At 37.0% G+C, this 24834-nt stretch overlaps 1 long non-coding RNA gene across 3 annotated transcripts in view; it reads left to right on the forward strand.

Annotated features, from left to right (window-relative positions):
• The window catches only part of LOC131509333 (uncharacterized), a 263716-nt gene that overhangs the window by 223017 nt on the left and 15865 nt on the right, over positions 1-24834 (forward strand). For 2 of the 3 annotated variants that reach the window (XR_009260438.1, XR_009260436.1), the window contains 5 exons: positions 1990-2558; positions 3902-4033; positions 4196-4461; positions 7527-7719; positions 20552-20732. This is a non-coding gene — a long non-coding RNA (uncharacterized LOC131509333). The remainder of the gene's footprint in view (positions 1-1989; positions 2559-3901; positions 4034-4195; positions 4462-7526; positions 7720-20551; positions 20733-24834) is intronic. The other variant, XR_009260437.1, reaches the window with a different exon arrangement.

Below are 24834 nucleotides of genomic sequence, written 5' to 3' on the forward strand. Positions count from 1 at the left end.
TCCATGATTCTGCCTAGGAAGTATTTTGGAAATTTTCTAACCCAAGGCAGATTCCACTGATTTCTGAAAATGAGGGTTGGGGAGGCAATTGGCATTGAAACAGGGAAAGGAACTGTCCTTGACTGCTAGAAAAAGATGGAAAGCCCAGGGTACAGACAGACAGTGGGGATAATCGATCCCCCACCACCTTATCTTGCTGAAATACCAGAAAAGAGGAATGGAAGGGCCAGACTGCCAATTTGTGGACTCTTCTGGCAATGGAATGGTCACTGAAACCATCCTCCCAGTAATTATCTGTTAGGAAACAGACTCACTTTCCTCTTTAGGGCCCAAGACTCTTTTCACATAAAATAAGAGATTAAGTAAATCCTTTTTGGTTCTCAGTCACTTCTGTAACTTCTGTTTCTACTCTGCTGCTTGTTAATTTTCCATGCCCTTAAGAGATAGAAATAACAACTAGCTCTGGAAGATCTCAACGTGGGGAAACCAGAAAAGGACTTGTAGTATTTGGTGAATAATGTATCTTACTGGAATGAAGGAAATATAGGAAGCGATCTGTATCATTTCTGAAATTCTGCTTAAAATATTAAATGAAAATTTTGCCTTTTCAACTGTGTTCGAATTTAAGAATATAAAGCATAAGCTTTCACTACTTCATCTTCATAGTTGCCAGAGTTATTGAATCTTATTGGAATGACTCTGATAAAACCAGTATTTCAAACCACATCTGTCTTCCCCAGGGTCAACCACCACGCTGTGCCATTTAGAATTAGAAATTAGAGCCTCTTCATTTTCTTTGCTTAGTGAAATGGTTGTAGAATGAGTGAAGCAGTTTTCTGTTTGAAATTAATCATATTTTCTATTAGCTTTTATCTCTAGGATTGTTGAATACTTCTGAGATTTGTTAAAAGTCTCTGAGTGCTTTACTACATTTTAGTGAGCGTTTATAACCTGAATGTACAATGACTTTCTAGGCACTGTCCCTGACCTCTAGGAATTTATTTTTGATTTTTCCTTTTTATGTAATTCTGTTACAGACATGTATTCATTCATTCATGTTTCTATTTCTTTAAAAAAAACCATTTAGTGATATAAAAATATGATGTATTTCCTGAGATAGAATTTTTAGCTGAAAGTAACACTGACTTTTATCTAGCCTAGCATTCTTTTTTTGTAAAGTTTATTTATTTATTTTGAGAGAGGGAGAGAAAGAAACAGTACATGAGCAGAAGAGGGGTAGAGAGAGAGAATCCCAAGCTCCACAGTGAACATGGAGCCCAACTTGGGGCTCGATCCCACCACCATGAGATATGACTTGAGCTGAAATTAAGAGTCATCATCCAACTGAACCACCCAGGTGCCCACAGCCTGGCATTCATAAAGACGTGTCAGTTAATACTTTGTTTTCATTCTCTTTCTTCTTCTTCTTCTTCTTCTTCTTCTTCTTCTTCTTCTTCTTCTTCTTCTTCTTCTTCTTTTAGCTCTTTGAGAATATCTACCTAAAAGAACCCTCCAGTCTATTGACCTGTGACCCAGAGCTTAAAAGTATTAAAAACAAAAACAACCTACCAGGAATAGTTTTAGACAGTAGGAAACCTGAGAAAGACTGCATTCAAGAATCAGTGAAGTATGTGAATCAGGGTCCTGGCTCTATTTTTGCTACTCAAGTGTCATCTTTCATGACAACAGAAAGTGGCAACTGTGACTGATTTTGAAAATATTAATGGGGCATGTGGGTGGCTCGGTCGGTGAAGCATCCGACTTCAGCTCAGGTCATGATCTCACGGTTTGTGGGTTTGAGCCCCGCATCGGGCTCTGTGCTGACAGCTCAGAGCCTGGAGCCTGCTTTGGATTCTGTGTCTCCTTCTCTCTCTGCCCCTCCCCCACTCATGCTCTGTCTCCATCTGTCTCAAAAATAAACATTACGAAATATTTAAAAAAAAAGAAAATATTAATGTACAATTCTTTGAATGTTCTTACTCCATGTAGCAGGAGCTGTTATCTCGATCCAATACTCATGTGCTATGAAGAGTTCTCATTGGCCTTTGCTTGTTAAGAACCAACTCATTCTGATAGGTGCCTATGGAAACAGGGAGCTGTTGTTGCCTGTTGGGACCTCGTTTGATATGTTCAGCTGTGAACGCTCAACATTTAACCTGCTGGAAGTCTCAATAAATGTATATTAACTGTTGACTGACTATACTAAATGAATAAATGAAGTTTGTTCGTGTATCAACAGTGCTGTGTTTTCTTCCGTGTCACAGCCACCAGCAGTTTGGAGAACAGTGAAGGCTGAACTGTATTATACATATCAACAAACGTGGTTTGCCCCTGATTATACTTGTGACCTTGTACAGGGGACTTCGGTCTCTAGACCCTGCTTTTCTCCTCTGTAGATTGAGGGAATTAAACCAGGTAATCTCTAGAGTCCCTTCCTACTATTCCATCCAGTGATTAGTGTGTGATGTAGCACGTGTTCTGATATTCGTTACAATATTCGGGGGCCGGCCGACTAACCACTCACTCCTCAAAGACTACACGAGCTGAGAGTTTAATAGGTAAGTAGAAAAGAATGCAAAAGTAAGGGTTTTCTCCTATTCGCAGCCTGAGCGGCTTTTTAGTTTATATTTCCCGGGGCTAAGAGAGTAAAGAGTGGAACTAAGAGCATCAGAAAATATTTTTTGTGAGCACAGGACAATATTTTATTTAGATCGGTTAATGGGATAATGGTTGGTTTTATTCACAGGAAGGAATATGCTTTTCATATTCATAAGGTATTAGTGACTCCAGACCCATTTAATTTCTACACATCTGTTAAGTACAGAAAAAGGAAACCTAATGATCTAACAGAAAAACACACTTAAGGCTAACATTTGGTTCCCAGACCTATCATTCTCTTTGCCAAAATGAAGTTACTGAAGCTTTCATAGTAATTGTTGTGACTGAGCAGAGCAAAGGGATTCATGTACATTCATGCTGGTATGTATACACATGTATTTGCACCTCACAAGCCCATATTAGAACTTGCTATTTATTTCCTGAATGAAGCCTAAATTAGATAGTGATACTCAGCATTGTTGCTGAGAAATGGATTCACAATGTGTTCTTGTTTAAAACAGACACAATGAGTAGACAGCGACACAAGCGCATTAAATTACTCTGCCCCAATTTATTTTTTAGAGCAGTTCTTGCTGAAAGGTCTTTCAGGAAAACAAGGACATTCAGGAAGTAACCCTTAGTCTCTGTGGATGAATGTGTTTATTGAGAGCATGCTTGGTGAGAGGTGTACAGACTCTGGTCTTAAAGCCCTTGTTCCAGCTTTATTTCCTTCTTGGTGAAGCTTCCTCAGTTTCCTCATCTGTAACATAGGGTTCATATAGTATGGCTGTGAGGATCAGATGGGAAAACAATGTGACTGCAGAAAGAAACAGTGGAAAAGGGCACAGAGAGGTCACTGTTAAGTCAAAACCAAAAACAGTTACTCTGTTACTGTTTTTTTCACAAATTGCATAATCGCCTTGGCTGTCAGTAGCAAATGTGAAAATTACCTTGTCATAGTAGCTCACAGTGTTCCTTTCTCCATGCTATAACATAATTGTCATTATAATTTTACCACCACCAACAGCCAGGGTAGCTGTCCCTATCCTCACCTCCGTGACACCTCCGTGTGACAGCATACACCTGTGTGGCTTATGCATGAAATTAGCTACACAAATTGTGGAATACATGTACAGCTTAACTTGTTTTGAAATAATCTAAACATTGCAAATGTTAAGTGTAAATCAAACCAAAGATGAAATATGGGTGCCATTTTTTGGTGACATGTATCACATTTCTGATTAGTCTTCCAATTTTAACATCTCTACTTCTTAGTAAAAACTTTGTAACGTGTGCATTGTAGGAGAAAGTGGTCATTCGCTCCCATCCACCTTTGTACTACTGATCCACGATGATGCTACCTAGCCAGGATAAACCCACTGTGGGATGACAAAAGTAATATGGACCACCAGGAAAGGAAATCACCATATTCCAGGTATGTCCCTTTCTTCTCTATGTTCCCCATCAATACACGATTTGTTTTTCTGCAAAGCTCTTTCCAGAGCTGGCAGTTAGGAAATAAAAATTGCTTATCTGTTCTTGAAAGCTTTTAATGACTGCTTTCATTAATAACTCATCCAACATTTTTTCTCCACAGACTCTGTGCTGGTACCCTTTACCAGACATACACCATCAGCAGCCAGTTCTGTGAATCTCGCAGTTGGTGAACCCTGCTGGTGAGGTTCCCCGCCTCCTCTGCCTATGCTTCCTTGGTATCAAAAGTGCCTTCTGCTGCTTTACCTGTTGAACTTCTCTGAAGAAAAAAGTTCTTCCTCATACCATTAACACGTTTATGGTTCCAGAGAAACGAAATCTAAGCATACAGCAATGTAAGAATCCAAAGTGGTAGAAGATAAATACCAGGTAAAATGTACAGATGGAAGTTGTCTTCGGTGAATGTCCCCAGCCTGGCTAGTTTGGGGATGGAGGGGAGAGGAAAAAACGGCTCACTCTGGCTGAAACTCACATTTGGAAGGTTTCACCTTCACATGAATGTTGACAAAAACTTACCTCAGCCTTCAAAAAAAACTACCTGGTTGTTTCTAGGAGTTTCTGGAGGCTACCCGATTTGTGTGTGAAATTATAGCTGTTCAGGTTCTATCAGCTCATTTTTCTCTTTGAAAGTCAAATGTCCTCGTGACACCTAAGGAAGGCTGCTGACCTTGCCACCAGGACTCACCTGAACAATCAAGGCAATGTACCACACAGCCTTCTTTTGAATAACTGCCTTAATAGCATGTAAAAATGTATTCCATGGCTAAGAGCATGCGTAATGGCCTCAGTTAATATTGAGAGTCCCTTCTGTGTATCTCTACCTCCTTACTGGCCCCTTTAATTAAAATCTTAAATTTGGAAGCTTATATAATTAGAATGGATACGATTTGAAGTAAGAAAAATTTACTTGACCTCACGAAATGGTTTAAAACAAAAATCATGAAAGATCTTTTGAGCCATAAATGTGTGATTTTGACCACTGCCACTGCTAAACTCTAATAGAAGAATACAACATTTAACATTTTGGCAGTCAGTTTTAAAAGAAAAATCACGTACATGCGTATGCAATAACTTTAGATTTAGGAAGTGTTTTACTTTATAAAAATATGTATTGTTTGTTATACTTGTATGCTTCCTACTTACTCGGCGATAGGATAGTCTATGATCAATAATATTTACTAATTGAATTTTAAAAAATAGATATTTTAATCATCTCCTGGCTAACTAAGCTATCATATAGCCCCTAGAAACTTCATTGCTTAGAGGCTAGTATTCCAAAATCAGTTTCTAGAATCCATATAATGTGAGACAAGAGACAAAGCTCATTAACTTCTGTTGTCTCTTTATGCCCAGGCCTTAGTCAATAATTTAAATCTTGGTGCTAATAAATAATTGATACTACAGTGGTATTTCTTTAAAGACCTGAATTTTCTTATAGCTTACTTTTCTTAACACGCCTCAGCGATATTTTCCTCTGAATATCTAAGCATTGGCTTCTTAGGAGTCCTAGGGAACAAAAGAGATTATTTTAGTGTGAAAGATGCCAGATTTGCTTAAATAATTAACCAGGTTCCACAGATGTTCACCTCCTCCCTCTTAATAAAAATACAATTAAATAATGAGACTCAGCTACATTAAAGTAATAAACCAAATAATGGGGAAGGGCTAATGCTCAATAAAGTCCAAACTGACTTGTGTATTTGGACCAATGTTTTTCTCTGATTATAGGTTTTTCCAGAATTTTTATTTTGGTAATATCCACATAGCATAAAATTTACTATCTTAATCAACTGTATGTATAAGTTCAGCAGTACAACACAGTCATCATCGCCAACCATCTTCGAAACTCTTTCCATCTTGCAAAACTGAAACTCTATACCATTAAATAATAGCTCCGCATTCCTCCTTACTCTAGCCCCTGGCAACTACCATTCCACTTTCTGTCATTAGGACTTTGATTGTCCTGCGTGTGTTTCATGTAAGTGGAATCAGACAGTGTTCGTCTTTTGGTGACTGGCTTATTTCATTTAGCAGAATGCCCTTAAGGTTCATGTCTGTTGTTGCATGTGTCGGAATTTCCTTCCTGTTTAAGGCTGAATAATACTCCATTGTATGTATCTACCCACCTTTTGCTTACCCATTTATCTATCAGTAGACACTAGGGTTGCTAACATGTTTGATCTATTATGAATAATGTTGCAATGAACGTTGGTGTACACATATCTTCTCAAGGCCCTGCTTTCAATTCTTAAGGATATACCCAGACTTAGGATTGCTGCCTCATACGGTAACTTTATTTTTAACTTTTTGACAAACCATCATATGTTTTCCATAGCTGCTATGCCATTTTATATTGCCTACAATAGCGTATAAGGGCTCCAGTTTCTCCACACACTTGCCAACACTTGTTATTGTCCTCTTTCTTTTTTTTTTTAAAGTAACCATCCTAATGCATGTGAGGTGGTATCTCACTGTAGTTTTGATTTGCATTTTCTTAATTATTTGTGATGTTGAGCTATGACTATATTTTTAAATTGTGTGGATATGAAACTATTTTTCCTTCCATTTGATAATTCTAAGAAAAACAGCTAGATAAAAAGGAAATTCCAAAACTGTGGGAATAATTTTAGCACTATTCCTATCCTTAAAGGATTATTATATATTTGAAGGAAACAGCTTACTAAAATACAAATCGCTTTATCTTATATTCAGTCTACAGCTTTCCACACTGGCAATTCAACCCTACTGAGTTCACCCTATTCATTCATTCATTGATTCATTCATTCATTCAGCAAATACTAAGAAAGGCTCTCAGTTGCTTTTATTGTACTGGTTTCTGGGAATGTATAAATCAAACCTTACTTTTTCTGTCCTCTAGTAACCTTTCTCTAGTTGATGGGGCATCGTCTCCCTTTAGCTAAGTATAGGTCAAAGTAGAGGAGGTCTATGTCATCCTACTAAGATGTCAGAGAGATCTAATTCAAAAACTTTTGCTGCCTTTACCAGAGGAGTGACTAGAAAATGTTATTTAAAGTGAATTTCCTCATCTGAAAGGGAGGAGTAATTATTCTTACTTAGGGGTTTTGTTGATTAACCCCATGGGCATCGTAAAGTGGTTAACCGGGTGTAGACATCCCCATAATGACTTTCAGTCTTTTATTGGCACATACATAGCTAAGAGTTCACGAATATCTTACTCTAGCCCAGAAACATCGAGGCTTCCATGAGTTTAGAGATCTTTCACAGTAACCATTTCTCTTGAGTGGTCCTTGAAAAAAAAAATCAGTAAATGCAAGTGATCTCTGCTGTCAGTGCTTAGAAGTTATATAAAACAAAAACTGTCTGGAAAAATATAGGCATGAGGGAGATAAAATCATTTGCTGAGACTTGTACTTTAGAATTGCACCTCATCCAACATTTACTTTTCCTTAAAGAGACAAAATGGATCCCAGGACCTCCTATCCGGACTGTAGCATTATTTTGTGTATTCATTTATTTGAAGAAGGGAAATCTGCCTTCATGAAGAAAATGTACTGGTCACAAGGAGTTGGACTGTTTTGATCTTGCACGGCAAGTTCTCACTACAAATTCATTAACTGAGTGGATTCCTAAGTGGCTTGAGTACAGGTAAGTAGCACTAATCGTGTGGATCAAAGCAGTATCCTTTTTACAATAATTATTTCTCGTTGTGAAATTTTAAACTAATAGTCTGTTTTTCTGGTATTATATGGCAGTCTCATGATCCCAGTGATTGTATTGGCCCTTTGCTTTGCAATATTAAATAGAAATTAAGTTTTGCCTTGTTAAAACTCAGAGCTCCATCCTGGACATTGACAGCAAGATGATTGGACACAGGAAGGGAATTAATGCAACCTGAGGAAGTGCCTCCCCTGCTCCCCATCAAGGGTACTCTAACCCTATAACCACTAGCCCCACGCACCTGGAAGCAATCCACTTATTTTCGAAAGCTTTAAAATTTTCTACAAACCCCATCTTGCAGTTTTGTTATTCTGTTGATACATTTTTTGCCCCAAATACAGATTTTGAAATTTTTTCTCATCTGGACACTGGGTAATTCTGGGAAAAAAGAAACTATTATATTTGATGCATTGTGTTTTCAAATTTTGATGCAGTGCCTTTATAAATTAGCCTATACTGATATAAAATTATGATTCAGGGTCAAAACTAAAAACTTAGACCAGATGGGAATATTTACCAATGCTTACTTTAAGATATAAAAATGTGAAAATATTGAAGTAGAAAACCGTGCTGAAATGTAGCCACTGTTCTTTTGTTAATACAATAGTATATATTCATTATAATTTATTTTCCCTTGAACCGTATTTTGTCTTTAAGTAATTTTGGTGTGTAAGAACAGAGTACTTTCACATTTGTACATTTTTTCCTCAATAAAACTACGACTGCATTATTTGTCTTAGTATTTATCTCTGCCCTGGAATGTTTCTTGAAGTTTTCTTTCTGATTTTTAGGTTTCATTTCTACAGTATAATTTGCTTGTTTCTTTAGTCTGCTGCCAGGAAGTTAAATATAATAGTAAAGCTTTACCAAAAAGTGGAAAGTAAGAAAATGTGAAAATTGGAATCCCTACGCCTTTCTTCTTTGCTGAGAAAATTTTTTGTACCTATGTGCTTTGGGGATTTGATATTAGTCATTTGACTGACTCTACAAAAAGATGTGAACTGAGTCTTCTTAAATAAGATCATTCTCATTGTTCAGTTTTTATTGTATAAAAAGTGATTTTAAAAATTCTGTCTAGGTTGTTTTTACCTCTATAAGGAAGGATATATATAGATATATTTTTAACTTTATCAATCCCTGTACCTATTTGTTAACATTTCCTTAAATGTGTTTTCTCCAGATGTTAAAAGTAAAAAGCCCTTGTTATTTTTTCCATTGTCACTCTTTACTACTTTCCATAGGCGGTATATTATGCACGCCAAGGACTGGAGGAAATAACAGACGTGTGAGCCCCAAATTATAGGCACAAAAATAACTTTCATAAAATAAGTTTTAAATGACACCACTTTCCAAAAAAGCCGACTCTAATTTAGACTCAAGCCTAGAAAGCAGTAACGTTAGGGAACATCAGACACACGTCCACTGATCCCAGAAAGTGTTCCACAGTGTGACATTAGCTGAAATGATGACATTCCCAGCTTGCTGCCAGCACATTCCAGGAGGCAGGCTGGGTATTTTGGTACTGGTCAAGCCGGTGTCCCCAACAGTATTGCTCTGACATCGTTGAGATACTATTTTATTTAATCAAGCAACTTCTGAGAACCCAGCTCCATTGCTCACCTGCAACAGATAAAAGAAAAGATTCCAGGCAGAGAGATTGCAAGAAATAGAGGGGAAACTCCTTTTTGAATGCAGACAGAATCCTCACCCGGGCTTACTGACTGGAGCAGTCCGAGTTCCTGCTGTTTGCAGAATGTTACAGATGGCTGCCTGGGCAGGAAGCCCTCCCCCTTCCCTAACGGTGCTCTGGGGAATGCTGGGGGCCTGGAACCAGCCCTCTCCTTCCCTTCCAAACCTCTTCTCCAAACCCCTACTGAGAAAAAAAAAAAAGAGAGAGAGAGAGAGAGAGAGAGAGAGAGAGGATGAAGAAAAAAAGTACACCCTGGAAACATTTCTGCCAGTCTGTTTTTTAGTGGAATCTTGAATTAACCTCTTCACTCCCGATTAGAATAGCAATTTATAACTTCGCCGGCATCTCTTTAATGTCCAGAATCAATTCCACCAGCTCATTGAAGTACCCTACCATTTGGGTTGAATTATAATGGCACTTTTGAGTTATGCAACAATTTCAAGTAAGCGAAAGCAGGTTTGAATTCAGAAATAATTAAAAGTATTTTAGCACATCAAATATTGTATTAATAGTGTCCTCTGGTTAGATTCGTTCTTAAATCCCGTTGGAAAGTTTTGTTTTTCCCAGCTTTTTCCTTTGGTGCAGTTACTTTTTTTTAAAGTACAAATTTGTTTTGGACCTCTTAAAGAGAGGTTAATTTCATAATCAGTCTTTTGTTTATAATTTGAAGGCAATTTCATTATCATAACCCTATTTGTGTCCTATTTAGTCTGAATTTTAAGGCTTATTGTATTTGTGTTTCTTAAAGATGGCTTTTATTTTGTACTTATTAAAGTTAGGAAATTCAGCTAATATATGTCTGTATCCAAAGAGCAAGCAGAAACTTTATGCTAAACTGTAAAATTCAATTTTATTTCTAACTTCATCATTGCCATCATAGTAGAAACAAAATTTGCCTGGGAAGAATATACTTATTTTGAAACATATTACATTTATTTGAGTCAAAAATAAAGTGTAAGGAAGGAAAAAATAATTTTTCCCTCTACCCTTCTAGGTTCTTGGCTGAGACACCCACTGTAATAAAAGATTAACAGGAGAAAAACAACTAAGTTTATTAACTGTATGCCTCCTGTAGACATGGGAAATACCCAGGAAAACTGAGTCACTTCCTGAGATGGCCTTAACTATCATCTCCAGCTAAGGACAAAAGATGTTGGGGGTGGGGGGTGAGAGGGAGAGTGAGCCACTTAAGGGAGGCTATCAGGAAAAGTGCAGAAAACAAATGTATGATTGTTATGCAGATTTTGGTTGTGACCTTCTCTATTGATAAAAGCTTTGAGAGCCATCCTTCTCTTCCTAGTGCTGAGAGAAAGGTACTTTTACAAATGGAGATTTCCCTTATAAATTTGTCTCTTACAAAAAGGAGACTTCTACTCAGTTTGCAGAGCAATTCTTATATATGCTGTTTCTTAAAAATACTTCACCTAGGTGTGCTGGGTGGCTCAGTTGGTTAAGCATGCAACTCTGGCTCAGGTCATGATCTCATGATTCCTGAATGTGAGCCCTGCATCAGGCTCTGTACTGGCAGAGCCACTCTCTCTCTCTCTCTCCCAAAAATAAAAAAAAAAAAATGAACTTAAAAAAACTCAGACTAAAATAATTCTTATGCCAAAGAAAAATATTTTACAGTATCAAATTCTGCTTCCTGAAAGTTACAAACTAGATATTCCTGATGATAAGCTGGTTAGATATATCATCATCTCAATGATAAAATATTGTAACCATCTATAGTTTTACTCCATGAAAAGACAAGTTAAAAGCTTAAAAATGGGAAACTATTGAAAATGTAGTTAAAGAATGTAACAGATGTAAGCTAAAAAGGAAAAGAACTTCTTTATTTCATATGGAGCAAATCCAGATATTCTGTGATTGACTACATTTATCTATTGATTAATTCACCAAATATTGAGTACCCTCTGAGTTTCAGGCCCCATGCTGGATATTAGGGATGCAATCATCAGTGAAACACACTATTTGCCCCAAATAAACTATAGCCTGGTGGAGTGATGATGTTTTTGGGTCCAGAAAGAATTCTTGACATGTCTTTGGTGCAAAAAGGTGATTTTATTACAGCACGGGGACAGGACCTATGGGCAGAAAGAACTGCATTGGGGTTGTGATGGGTGACTGATTACATACCTTCAGGTTGAAAGGGAGTTAGGGATAGTGTAAATCTCCAAGGAATTTTGGAAGCGAGGAATTTTGGGACCTTGAAGAGGCTAGTTATTGTTAGGAAAAGCTTATTTACTACTATTTAGTAAAAACTCAGTCACGAGTCCCTTCAGTTGTATATAAGTGGGCCATAAGATTGGAATATGATTGCCAACATGTATCTTAGGGGGTTAGAGATAAAGGAAGTCTCCAAAGGAATTTTTATATGTTAAAGTAGACTTACAGGATCCTGGGGAGTCAGGCTAAGAGTGCCTTTTGACCTTAGCAAAGTGTTATCAGTGAGGCATCTGAGTTCCTAGAGGAAGGTTACTCTGCCTGTTTTAAGGATTTGTCAATGGGATGTAGACAGTAAGGAAATTTAATTTTTCATTTACTTTTTTTTTTAAATTTTTTTAATGTCTATTTTTAAGAGAGAGGCAGAGCACCAACAGGTGAGGGGCAGAGAGAGAAGGAGACAGAATATGAAGCAGGCTCAGGCTGAGTTGTCATCACCAAGCCCAAAGCAGGGCTTGAACCCATGAACCGTGGGGTCATGACCTGAGCCAAAGTCCAACACTTAACTGACTGAGTCACCCAGGAGCCCCTCATTTTTCATTTACTTTTGTTTCCTACATCAGAGGACAAGACAATCTGGGGTTCCATCACCTGCTATCTTAAGCCCTTGTTTATGAGGGGATTTTTTTAATGTTTATTTATTTTTGAGAGAGATAGAATGTGTGAGTGGGGGAGGAGCAGAGAGAGAGGGAGAGAGAGGATCTGAAGCAGGCTCTGTGCTGACAGCAGCTAGCCCCATGCAGGACTTGAACTCACAAACTGTGAGATCATGACCTGAGTTGAAGTTGGACTCTCAACTGAATGAGCCACCCAGGCACCTCATGAGCCTATCTTAAGGCCTTTTATCTAAACACTTAGAAAGGCTAACTAAAGACAAGTCAGTTTAGCCGGCTCTCAACTGAACAAGCTCCAGTCATGATACCTGGCATCTATTCTGATTGGTCACTGCACCTGTTCCCATTAACCCCAAGCTGTATGCTATTTTTAATAGCATGCTTGTTTGGACACATTAGAAACTCATCATTCAAGATTCCTTCCAACAATTTTTTAAAATTGTATTTACCTATCTGGGTTTCATTTCTAGCTAAAAATAAATACATAAATTTAAAAAAGGGGTGAAATTAATGAGTTTTTGAGCAATGTTTTTTCTTTGAGAAAAAGAACGATAAATGTAAACAGAAAGTCTCAACTCTTTTTTCCCTTGCCTTGCTTGTTGTATGAGGGAGTGATGTTTGGAGCTGCCACAGTCACACACCTATGAGGGAAAGCTGATGGCATAGGTGCTGGTCTTGGCCCAGCAAACTTGAGCTACTCAGTTTCCCACTTGGGATGAGCTACCTCTGGACTTCTTATGTGAGCTATGTTGATAGCTTTCCTTCTTTAATCCACTTTGGTTTTGGAAATGTTACTGGCAGTCAAAAACACCTGAGCTGAAATAATATGTTTAGAGGAAGTAGAACTATTTTTGTTTCCTAGGAATGAAAATTGAATGGGTATACTTACATTCCAAATAAAGGATTTTGTAATATGTCTTTAATGAGTGCAGTTTTCCAAATCATAAAACTTCTTGGGAGGCATATTAAACTCTATAAACTCCATAAAATCTAGGTTCTAGAATTAAATATTATTTGCTGGATAAATAGTCTTCTCCCATGCATTCTTGGATTCCAAAAGTTTATCTGACTTTGATAGCTAACTTCAGGTGACTCTCAGCTTGCTGGTTTCAGAGTCAGTAGTGTGGTTTACGGTCATACTTTACAATTTGATCAACCACATCATAAAACACTCGATAGAGATATAGGCCGACACTTTCGAGTGAGAACCCAAGCGAAAAGCCAAATTTTCCTTCTCTGTGTGTAATTGTCATTGACTCTAAATATCTATTTGAGAGAAATGAAAGATTATTGGGCAAATTAGAGTCTGTCAGCATCAGCCTACTAGCTGCATCATATCTTTTGTACGTTACATATTTCAAAACTCTGTCAAATGGAAGTGTCCACGCAAAGGACACATTCTATTTTCATGGCACCTTTTGTCATCTAGCCTCCAAGCTTCCTTTCTTATAGTACAGTTGTCACTCATTCACATTAACACAATGATATACAAGAATATATATATATATATATATATATATATATATATATATACACACACACGCGCGCGCGCGCGTGTGTGTATATATATACACCTATGTGTGTGTGTGTGTGTGTGTGTGTGTGTGTGTGTGTGTGTGTATGCACACATATATATTTGGACATTCTAAACTACTGATGTCATGTAGTTTATTGCAAAATTACTGGGGCTTAGGGTTTTTTAAAAGATGCATTGGCTCCCTAAGCATAGAAGAAAATCCTGCAGATAGATATCCTCAATAAAAAATACAAAGCAAACAAAACTGTGTGTGTGTGTGCATGTGTGCAGGAATGATCTCATTTATTATAGTTTTACTGGATAGTCAAGTAGAAAGAATCATAATAAAGATACATGAAAGTGGGAGGAAAAATCTATGTTGCTTTAGCATAAGATAAAACATGAAGTGTGCTTCAAGGAAAACATCAAGTCACACTGGAAATGCCTTAAATGTCTACATGTGTAATGATTCAGCAAGGCCCAACGCGCTAATGACGAGCCCTTGCTGCATGCCGCAGTGCTGCAAAGCAAAGCCATTCTTTTACGTTGCCCTTATCCAAGTCCATTAAGAAATAATGGTTCTAAGATGAAAGTCTTGTTAGGGTTTCAATGAAAATGTTTGGCACACCATGATGAAAAGTCAACAATCTGCTTTTAACAAGAGACACTGGAAAAACGTTGGTTAACATACCACTGAAAATATTAATTCTCCTTAATGGCAGGATGCAACATAGCTTTTTATAGTTTTTGATCCATGTCATAAATTTGGCTATGACAAAGGGGATACTCCAGCTTTAACTCACTGGCAAGAACATTAGTTATTTTCCAGCCCTAAAAGTTTTGGCCCTTAGTATTCTCTGTAATGTACCAAAGGACCAGATTATTCTCAGAAGGATAGATAGCCTGTTTCTGTGTGTGTGTGTGTGTGTATGCACATGAGTGTGCAAGCACACACATATTTGCACGTGGATACATAAGTGTAGTCAATGTATGTGTGTCACTAGCACGAGTAGTTTTCTTTAAGCTTTTGGAGAGAGAGAATAAGGAAAAATGCTACAAGTCTCAAGTACTGGCCAGAATTCCACAATTTGCAAAGTTGAATCAATGAGGAAGATAACAGCCTTGTGGACCATAATAACTTGATCACTATATGCCTGGATATGCTGCCCACTTCAACTGAATGTGGTTAGAAAAAGTATTATTTTTTCCTATCCTTTTTTCCCCTCAGCATAAATATAAATTTTCAGGTTTTAAAGATGTAGGAATAACAGGGGGGAAAGGACTCCTCTCATTTGCTCAAGACAATGAGTCTTGGCTTCAGAACTTACATTTCAGAACAGAGTTATTCTTGTCCAAATCCTAGTATTCTGTCTTAGTAAAAGAGATATACATATGTGATAAATATAACTTCAGTGCCAGACCTTAACATTTTATCCCCACTGGCTTCTTTCTGCTTTGTCAGTGAGTGGACTGTTCGTTCCTTTTATTTATTTATTTTTTTTTTTTCAGAAGCATTGACAGAGGATTTTTTTTTTTCATTGTATAAGTAAAGGAATATTTGCTAATGCAATAATTCTTTTTGCTATGATTGAGGGACATAATTGTAATAACGTTTTAAGTTTATTACTGATGGTTGGACTTGTTTTTCAAACAACAAAAACCCATACATTTAAAATATGCTAATAGGTTTGTTTCCTCTATTTTAAATTTAATTGTGAATCCAATGTCTTAGAACAATAAATGAGAAAAAAGATGAAGTGTGAACTTCATCTGTAGGAAAAATATAAAATAGCTTACCAACAGAACATCTTAAATGTTTTTTTTTAACGAATAGGAACATGCATAGAATGAATTATACTTTAATGTTTCCTTATACAAGTAGTTCTTAAACTTTCATAAGGATAGGAATCACTAAGCCGATATGGGGGTGGAGACTTGTTAAAAATCAAAAGTTCTAGACTCAGAGATTCGAATTCACTAGATCTGGAGTAGAGTCCAGGAATCTGCATTTTATTTTATTATTATTATTTTTAATGTTTACTTTTGAGAGAGAGAAAGAGAGAGAGCCTGCATGCGTGCATGCATAGTGAGGAAGGGGAAGAGAGAAAAGGAGTCACAGGATGCAAAGCAGGCTCCAGGTTCTGAGCTGTCAGCACAGAGCCTGACCTGCAGGGCTGGAACTTGGGAATTGCGAGATCATGACCTGAGTCAAAGTGGGCCACTTAACTGACTGAGCCACTCAGGCACCCCCAGGAATCTGCATTTTAAACACCTTCCCTCTACCATTTGGTATTAATGGTACTAATCTTCCTATGAAGAATTAAATCTGGGACAAAGGATTTGTTCTCATTCATATTCCTACAGGTTTTGCTGTTAAAGGATTAACTTTGTACACTCCAAAAAAAGTGTGCTCCTTCAAAAGACACAGAGCCTTACCCAGTGCAAGTTTTCTGTTTCTTTTCTTTGTATTCCTTTTTTTTAAAAGTTTATTTATTTATTTTGAGAGAGAGAGATGGTGGGAGGGAGAGCAGGGGAGGGTCAGAGAAAGGGGGAGAGAGAAAGAATCCCAAGCAGTCTCCATACTGTCAGTGCAGAGCCGATGTAGTGAGGTGGGGCTCCAACTCAGGGACTATGAGATCATGACCTGAGCCAAGATAAAAATCACAGCCTTAACCCACTGAGCCACATAGGCACACTCTTTGTATTTCTTAAACAACCTATGGTGGAGAGCTAACATCATACTGTTATGTATGTATGTATGTATGTATGTATGTATGTATGTATGTATGTATTTATGTATGTATGTATGTATTTAGTGGCCTGTGATTGCACAGGATTGAAATAATCTTACTTTTCAGTCAATGTATTTTTATTGGTTTCATATATACTTACCCTTGCAAAATATGTATTATTTTTTTAAGGTGCACATATGCTTAGTTTACATACATAGTACTGTGTTATAGATCACATTCTTTTCTGTACTTTTCATTGACCTCTCTGTCTTTAAAGTCAATTTATGTTGTGTAATCTAACCCATATCTCAAGCTGCCCCACTGTTCTCTAGCTTATGTACCATCCATGTTTTACCCTTCCATTCTGCCAGGATGGAGTCCCACATTGCCTCTAAATCCCCACCCTTAAAAAATGCTATAATAGATATCCTCTTACATATACATTGATGAGCCTGCACATATCAATTTCAAGGTGAGTATAATCAATTTATGTTTTAAAACAAACTTTAGCCAAGGGGAATAGGGGCTTCAAAATTTCTGTCATTTGTTTGGTGACCTTAGGAACACAGAAGAAATCTATTTATGATACCCTTATGAAATACATAGTTTATTCTATGGAATATTTGTTATAATTCATCTGTTCCTCACTTAGTGCTTTCTAGAGTGATGAGCTTATTTAAGAAGAAGAAAAAAATGCAGAGAAATAAAACTTATTCTCTCATCATTGCTTTTAATGGAAGAGAAATAAATCATATTTTCCCCAAAACTACTTAGATTAACTTGACTAAAAACATATTTTTTTTTTTTACCTGTGATTATCAATCCAAATATAAAATCAGTCCAAATATGTATACTGGTCTGAATCAAATTTACTGAATAATTGAATTATTTTGAAAAACCTTTTATGGCATTAGCAGTTTTTGAATTTTATATGTAAGTAGTGGTATTTGAGATTCATATCTTTAATAAGGCACATGCTTAATAAATCAGTCTGTTGATTTCATATTTATTGGATGACCTTTCACATCCTTGCATTTAATGAAGTGTTACTGTAATTTGATTTGTTTATGTGGTGCCTCTCTCTTTATACTTGGAATTATCTTGCCAGAGAATATACAAAAGCTGCTATGCAAAGATCAGCAAATATCTTTAAAACCTTAACAGCAGTTTAAAGGCAACTTCAGAGCACATATTAGAGACCCTTTGCACAGCCCCTGAAAACATAGCCATGTGGCCATTTCTGTTCTTGATTTGATTTCTGCACACTTTTAACTGTTGAATGTCCAGAATGATGGCTTGAGTAGCATGTTCCAATTCAATGAGATTTCATATAATATATTTTAACCAAATTAGCAAGGGCAGTTGTATTGGTTAAGCATTTCAATGAGATAAGAGGGGGGAAAAACACTTTTTGGTGGAATAAAGATCTGAAAGCACATTAAGTCAGTGTGGAAATGAAATTTAACACACAAGTTGCTACTTAACAACACACCATTTCAAAGAAATATTAATGGAGTTGATAGGAAAATAGGAGGTCATGTCTTCATTTATTACTTTGTTGATTGGGGAACGAGATAGGTTCAAGATGTAGGCAGTGCTCCGTCTCCTGAAATTCCCCCGTAGCGTGAGGTGATCACATTTATTTCAGCTGAAATAAGCTTTCCCTCCTAGAAGTCTTATTGGACAGAAGGCATTATAAGCAAGTAGAAGTAAAGATGGGAAGAGGAAGCCCCTGAGACCATGCTCGTTCCTCCTCCATCCAGGTCCAGTACTTCTGCAGAGGTGTTCAGGCTCCCTAAGAACAAGTTTAGGAAGCACCAACTGTAAAAAGCAAAGGCCAAAAACGAGCTGTAAATGCCACCACCGTTTGGGCCTGTTTACAATGATTAAAAGCAAAATGAATCACAGTGGGTTTGAGAGTACAGGAAGCTGAAAGGGTATCCCTGCCTGTGAATTTGGTGCCGACTGCAGAAGTGCCCTGGGTTAACCCTAAATGCACGGACACATACTTTTTTCACTCTACTGTAATCTCCACCGCTGGGTCATGCATAAACTCCATGTAGGACAGCACAGACCTAATTTGAGTTTGTTGTGATCCAGGCAGCGAACCATTAACAGAAGAAAGCTTTACAACTTATTGAATACAGTGCATATTTTCTCACTTAACCCTCACTATCCTCTAAAGTAGGAATAATTTAGTAGTAGGAAGAGGGGGGAAATGCTTCATGGTAATATCATGATACTCCTTAATATTCATTGATACTGAGTATGCCTTTTTGTGTTTGCACTCTCATTCATGGGCAAAGCACTAAATGTTTTTCAAATCTTGGGAACCTTCAAAAGTAGGTTTTAATGGCGGACTGTGTATAAAAACCATGTCAGGAATCACAAAGAAAAACAATATTTTATTGGCTTATTCAAAAAACACAATAGTTATTTTCAAAGGGAAATAACAGATAAACATTGTTTATATAAGGGTAATTCAGAATTACTTGGCCGCACTCATGTTTGTTGATAAAACTGAAATGAACTTTCACTTAGATATACTTTGAAGCCTAGCTTCTGGCTTGGTTCCAAGGGTGGAGTGAAGGAGAAATATGTCAGCAGTCTGTCCTGATTGTATTCAGAGTCCTATGCTGAGTACGGGACACCACTTCTCTTCCCTTGCACAGACCCAAGGAAAAGCAAGGTCTGGCCCTACTATTTGTAACACTTTTAAAATTTTCTCTTCCTTTCTGATAGGCAGGTGGGAGGCTGAGAGCTGTGATAGTACCATTTAAACACTGTATCATTAATGTGTTATACGTCAGTACTAGCTTGATACCCATATCCTTTAATTAGGCCAGAGAGATTCTGTCACCCATGTTATTCTCAGTGTTGTTTCGAGACTGGTTGGTTATTGATAGGATGAGTTTTAAACACACCAGATAGATATGTCAAGCCTACACAAATGTCTGCCCAAAGTCCATTTTCCATCAGCCACATAGTTCAAGTATTCCGTGCATATTCAACAAAAAGTCTGATGATCTACATAGCTTTCATATATGCATAATGAATCTGTAACAAAGGAATAAGAGATACACAGCATTTTTAAGCATTTTATTTCAGAATCCTAGAGGCTAGTGGCTACTTACTTTGTTTTGCTTCAGAATTTAGCACCACTTGGGTGATGTGAGAAAGCTAACCAACAAATAAGTTTGAGTGGAAAGACATTAATTAAGGTGATGTCACTTCCATAGTGGTTCTCAATCTCGATTGCATGATGGAGCCATCTGACAAGCTTTCAAAAAATACTAATTCTCAGGCCTGCACCAGACCAACCAAATAAAAATTTCTGCAGATTATACAGGGGCAATTTGTGAATGTTCCTCTGATAATGCCATGGTTCAGAATTATTGAGCTCAGCAATAATTTCTATCAAAAAAGAAGCAATGGCACGTACATTCTTTTGAGTTTTGCTAGTTTATTTTCCTGGTGATAGACACGCTGCTGGTCCCTAATTGAGTTCAAACTTCGTGTGCAGACACCTTAGTTTAACCATTCATAACTTTACTCACCAAAATCCAGTTCACAGGTCTAAAAGCTTATTAGAAATGCAGATCTCAGATTCTAAGATTCATCTGAGAATCACTGAATTATAATGTCTTTTAACAAGACTTCCTGGGAGGTTTGCATACACATCCAAGATTGGGAAACACTGATACAATTTCAGTGATAGGAAAATCTTTTCAAGTTAAGTATTCCCTCTTTTTGAGATTTAATTTTGCACTAGAAAATAAAACGAGCACTTTGTTAAAAAGGGAACAGGGGGATGTTGTGCCTCAAGTTTTTAATGTGCCGGAAGTCAACCAAGTGGTGAGTTTTGTCAAGATGATTCACAGATACTCACTCTGGTCATGAATTCCTTTCATCTGACACCTACTTTCATTTACTAATGGAAGTGCTATCTTTTCACATATGCTTTCTTTCTTTGGCTCTACAGTGAATTTTTCATCCTATGTACAAAAAAAAAAAATGCAACAGAAGGCAATACAGCCAAGTATTGAGGAATGAGGGAATTTGGTGATTGGCCACTAGTGACTGGCAAACTGGGACAGCAGGATCTTGAGTTTCCAACAGTGAGTCTCATAGTTCAGACATCCAGAGCCACACTAAACCTTCAGGTAAATAGCCTTAACTTGAATGTGGAATTAACTGCTTCTCTTCAGTGCTTCATTGAATTCCTCTTCTTGTGTTTTCTCTTTAGTCTTACCCTGAACTTGTAACAGGGAACAAGTTGGAGAAAAGCAGGCAAGTAAACTCATCTCAGAAAATCTAGGGATACTTGCCGATTTTAGATATCATATCCCTGATAAGACCTTTGTGAAACAAACTCTTGGTGCACAGGAAGGCAGGAACCCTGCCTTGAATGTGATTACTGGTTCTTTGCATACTTTGAGTAGATTTCCAATAGTAAAAGTTTCCTTCTCTGCCCAAACCTCTCCCTTTCCTAAGAATGCCCACAATAGCTGACATTTATTTACATGTTGATATTTACCAGGAGCTAAGTACTGTATATGTATTAATTCATCAAATTTTCCTAAGAAAATCATGAGGACAGTGAAGCACAGTATTTTTTTTAATGTTTTTATTTATTTTTGAGAGAGAGCGAGTGTGAGTGGGGGAGGGCAGAGAGAAAGGGACAGAGGATCTGAAGTGGGCCAAATGCTCACAGGAAGTCCGGTGAAGCACAGTATTTTTTAAGTAATCTCTGCACCCAAAATGGGGCTCAAACTTACAACCCTAAGATCCACAGCCACTTGCTCTACCAACTGAACTAGGCAGGTGACACAAGCACAGTATTTTTTTTTAATGTTTTATTTATTTTTGAGACAGAGAGGGACAGAGCATGAGCAGGGGAGGGGCAGAGAGAGAGGAAGACACAGAATCAGAAGCAGGCTCCGGACTCTGAGCTGTCAGCACAGAGCCCGATGCGGGGCTTGAACCCACAAACTGTGAGATCATGACCTGAGCCAAAGTCGGTTGCTTAACCAACTGAGCCACCCAGGCGCCCCACAAGCACAGTATTTTTTAACAAAACAATTTTTAGAAGAGTTTTAACTTTACATAAAAATTGGAAAGATAGTACAGAGAGTTCCTATATATCCCACACCCAGAGGTATTAACATTATAATTAACATCTTACATTAATATAATTAAGGAACCAATCTCAATACATTATGTTTAACTGAAGTCCACACTTTATTCAGGTCTTCTTAGTTCTGAGTGTCCTTTTACTGTTCTGAGCACAAGATTGTTAAAGAAACTTCCAAGATTACACAATAGTAGTTGACAGCTTGTCTTTAAATCCAGACTTACTCCAGGAGTCCAAACTTTCAAACACTCATTATAATGCATCGTGAGAGTAAGGTATGTCTATTAAATCATACATCTTGAGAAGAAACTACACCAAATATACAGGAAAAAAGCATCTTTTCTATAGTTGTGGCAAAGCCAGTACAATCTGAGGAATATCTGATTCCATGGAAAGCTTACATGTGACATTTGTGGTCAAACAACCAAGTCCCTCTCCATCAGTTATAAGTAAGTAGTTAGGCTTCAGTTTCCTTTGTGGAAAATGGTCATAATACCATATGCAAGGGCTATTGAGAGAATTTTTGTAAAGACTAAGGGATATCTGCCTGATTCCAACCTATTTAAGCAGTACATATTTTTTCACTTCTTTCCTCTTTTTTATGTCCCATACCCATATGTGTCTATGCTCAGTATCTGTAAAGAAAAATGTCATTACTGAAAGGTGATAAAATGTAGGAATGACCTCACAAGTGAAAATTCTGATATTTCTCTTTGCATTGAAGAAGTTGATTGGCCACCATCCTGCATTATTTTCTTATCATTGGCTCTATGACAAAATCACAATGCTTGATCCAAATGACGATTTAAGGCCACTGCAGTTGTATTTTTACAATGTTCTATTTCCTTACCTCAGTTTCTTTATATTTAAATAACTGGTATGCAAATCTCATAAGAATGATTTTCCACACAAGTATCAACTCAATATTTTGAGGCTTCTTTTCAACAATTGGTCTGGTTTTCCAAAATAAAGTTGGATTCCAGCGTGTTCCTACTGCTTCCTGGTGCCTGTAACAGCACCAGGAACAGGGAGTTCATCTTTCATACACACAACATGGCTTTGGCAACAGGGCGAAAGTGTCTGTCCAGCCAGGAAAAAACATTCACACACTCCCACATGTTCACACCACCCACATCCAAAAGGCTGAGCCTGGAAGCTGCCTTTAGAATTGTCATCATGTTCCGATACGGATTCTGAGGCTGAGATATATCCATATTCTGCAGTGTCTCAAACCTACTCAGCGACTCTTCCATTGCTATCCTCTCACTTCCCTCTTGTTTCCTTCCCTGCTCCTGCTTCTATGTCTCTCAATACATCTATGCTATTAATGTTGTAAGAATGTCATTTAATTACTTTAACTAAAATGTGCAGAATGTGTTAAAGCCACAAAAAGTCTTTGAAAATTAGATGTTTTAAACTTTGTGGACTATATTTCCCTCATTAACTATAAAAAAAGTATGGTCTCATTTAAATTTACATGTAATAAAAAATTTTTAATTTTTGAAAAAATATAAGTACAAACAGAAACCTAGTTTAGAAATGCCAATTCTTACCAACTTAGGATGCTAGTTAATTTGTTTCTACATGAAGGGAAACATCTTTATCATACATCAATAGATCTAGGAAATCGAATTATATGAATAGAGACTGTGAAATGTTGTAAGTTTCCTCCAGAAATACCTTAACCGTTCCAAATAATATTATTGAAAATCTCCAGAAAAGATATTTGATGACTTTCTGTAGTAATAAGATATTTTTAAAATCTCTCCTCTCCTATATTCATATCTCATGAGAAATAGAGGATTATCATTTCCCATTAATATCCCAACAAGCTTATACTAGCTCTGCAAAGAGGGCATGTATCTTACATGAGATCTGACTGGCATTGTGAATCCATGAATAAGGATAGAGATGAACACTCTCTGTGCACCTGGGTGGCAGCGTAGCCTAGTAGTCAAGAGTGTGGGCTCTGGACATACACAACATAAATTGTCTGGTGCCGCCACATTTTCTGTTTTTTGTTTTGTTCTGTTGTTGTTGTTGTTTGCTTTGTTTTGTTTTGTTTTTAGCTAAATGATCTTGGAAAATTAATTATCTGTCTATTTCCTTATCTGTAATTGAGGTAATGATACTACTCAACTCATCAAGTTATGGTTAATGAATTAATGTATTTTAAGGAGATACAAACACATTCGATAAATAGGATTTTTTATTATTTCCTGTGTAATAGACACTGTACCTCTAGAGATATTTTAAATATTTAGTCTCCATTTAATATCCTGATATTAATGATATAATTAGACATTATTATTTCCATTTTGTGAATGAAGAAAGGGTAAAGTGGAATTAGAAACCTACTCAAGAGGAGTCCATTAGACAGTGGCAGAATAGAGAGTTGAATTCAGAATTATTTTACTTCAAAGCCCATCATGAGGAGGCAATTATCTCTCCCTAAAAATGATACCATAGAATGTGCTCTAATTTTATTTTACAATAATTTTAAATTTATTAAAAACTATTGATGAAAATCACTTTAGTTCACTTTAACTTTCCAATGAGACTTTAGACTTTTCTCCAAGAACGTGTAATGTACCTTACAGTGAAAGCAAATTACTAGGTCTTTTTGTTTTGTTTTCTCCCTTTGCTCATATATTTAAACAGCAACCATTTGTTGGCTACTTCAGTATAAATAATGTTGGAAGCAAAATGAAGATCAAAAGTATTAATGCCAAGTGCCACTTATCTAGGTATTATCAAAGTGGAAGAAATGAGACAACTCTTCACTCAACGTACGATAAAATATTCAGCATCATCTAATTACTAACATGAGTCACACAGGAAAGGAAATGCTATATAAGCTGTGAAGGGTTTTAGATAGCTCAATAAAAGAAGTAATTCTTGAGCTAGGAATAAAATAGTGGGGAGAATTTACCTACAACATGCAAGGCATTCCAGACCAATGATATAGTGTGAGGGAAAGTGTGCAGGTAGAATTGAGTATGGCTTATTTGGAAAAAATGAGGAAATAATCTCATTGGAGCAAAAACTGAGTTGAGGAGATATATGAGCTGAGACTGGAAAAACTATTTAAAAAGCATACTATGACCAACCTTGGATGAGAATTTGCAATG

Source organism: Neofelis nebulosa, chromosome 4 (genome assembly GCF_028018385.1).
Source record: "Neofelis nebulosa isolate mNeoNeb1 chromosome 4, mNeoNeb1.pri, whole genome shotgun sequence".
NCBI lineage: Eukaryota > Metazoa > Chordata > Mammalia > Carnivora > Felidae > Neofelis > Neofelis nebulosa.